We start from the raw sequence: 1,367 nt of genomic DNA, 5'->3' as shown, positions 1-1,367 counted from the left end.
GAAGAGAGGGAAGGAAGAAGGGAAGGAGGGAGGGAGGAAGAGAGGGAGGGAGGGAGGAAAGGAGGGAGAGAGGAAGAGAGGAAGGGAGGGAGAAAGAGAGGGAGGAACAAAGGGAAGGCAGTCTCTTAACAGGATAGAAGTGAAAAAAAAGCTAAAGACTATGAATGAATAGGTTCTCCTCTCCTGAACAGCAGGCTTACAACGAGAGAAAAACTTCTATTAAAAATTCTCATTTATAAAAACAGAAAAGAAAGACTGTTCAGACATCCTGAAAACGCTGCCAGGCTGTGTGCAGCCTGCCTAACTGGATAACTGCTCACAGACAGAACATTTTTGAGCCAACACACAGCAGATAAGAACAGTGCGGGTCCTGTCTGAACACAGTGGCAGCAAGAGAACAGGGAAAACAGGGCTGAGGCAACAGTTGAGGGAAGGTGTGGAGAGGCCACAGCTAACGCCGGCTGGGAGCCAGCTACGAGGTGGGTGAACCTGCAGCCTCAGGCCTGTCAGCAGCCCAAACCTTACTGCAGCAATTTGATGCAACACAGAGTTCAGCAGTCATCTGCAGCTGGCACGGGTTCAGCAATGGTAGTGAGGCATTCCCCATGAAAGAAATGTGAGCTGAAAAGGTGATCAATTCCACATGAAAGGTAAGGGCCTGAACCAAAGCCCTGGCAAGAGTGACAGACACATGAAGACTTAGCCAAAGAATACTGAACCCTGAATGAGGCTGTGGTGGAAGCTGTAGTCGGGATCCTGGGGTGGGGCTCAGAGCACCAGTACCCACAAGCAGGGACTGCCACCACTCGAGGTGACTAGTCCAGCATGCTGGAGGTGCTGGGTGTGACTGCCTGTACCTCGACAGAATAAATCAAGCAACAGGAGAAACAACAAAACCAGCGTGAGTACAGAACCAGGCTAAGTCTGGGAAGGGATGAGTCAGCCTCTGGCTTTTTCCAAACATCACAGGCTCTCCCTACACTTCTTCTCCTGTAAAATGTGTTTATGTACAAGAGGTTCTCAGTAACTCAAGTCTGATGAATGGCTAGGTCACTAACAACTTAGGGTAGCCTTAGTCCAATAAGGCCCAGCTCACAGATGTGATGGCTGAAGCTCAGCTCACAGCAGGATAAAGGATATACAGCTAGTATAGCCTTTGAATTCAGCTCTGAAAGAGCACCAGATCCCTGTTGTCCACATTACAGCCCTCAAAATGCCCGAGACACATTTCCTGCACATTCCTCCATCCTCTGTCCTCCATCCTCTGTCCTCCATCCTCTGTCCTCCATCCTCTATCCTCCATCCTCTGTCCTCCATCCTGTCTGCACACTCCTCCATCCTCTGTCTGCACACTCCTCCATCCTCTG

The 1,367-nt window shown here is 50.0% G+C and overlaps 1 protein-coding gene across 3 annotated transcripts in view; it reads right to left on the bottom strand.

Annotated features, from left to right (window-relative positions):
* The window catches only part of Abhd5 (abhydrolase domain containing 5, lysophosphatidic acid acyltransferase), a 23,280-nt gene that overhangs the window by 13,937 nt on the left and 7,976 nt on the right, over positions 1-1,367 (bottom strand). The window lies entirely within an intron of this gene.

The sequence above is a fragment of the Psammomys obesus genome, unplaced genomic scaffold (assembly GCF_907164565.1).
Source record: "Psammomys obesus unplaced genomic scaffold, mPsaObe1.curated_primary_1811, whole genome shotgun sequence".
Lineage (NCBI taxonomy): Eukaryota > Metazoa > Chordata > Mammalia > Rodentia > Muridae > Psammomys > Psammomys obesus.
This window is presented reverse-complemented; position numbering and strand designations above follow the sequence as displayed.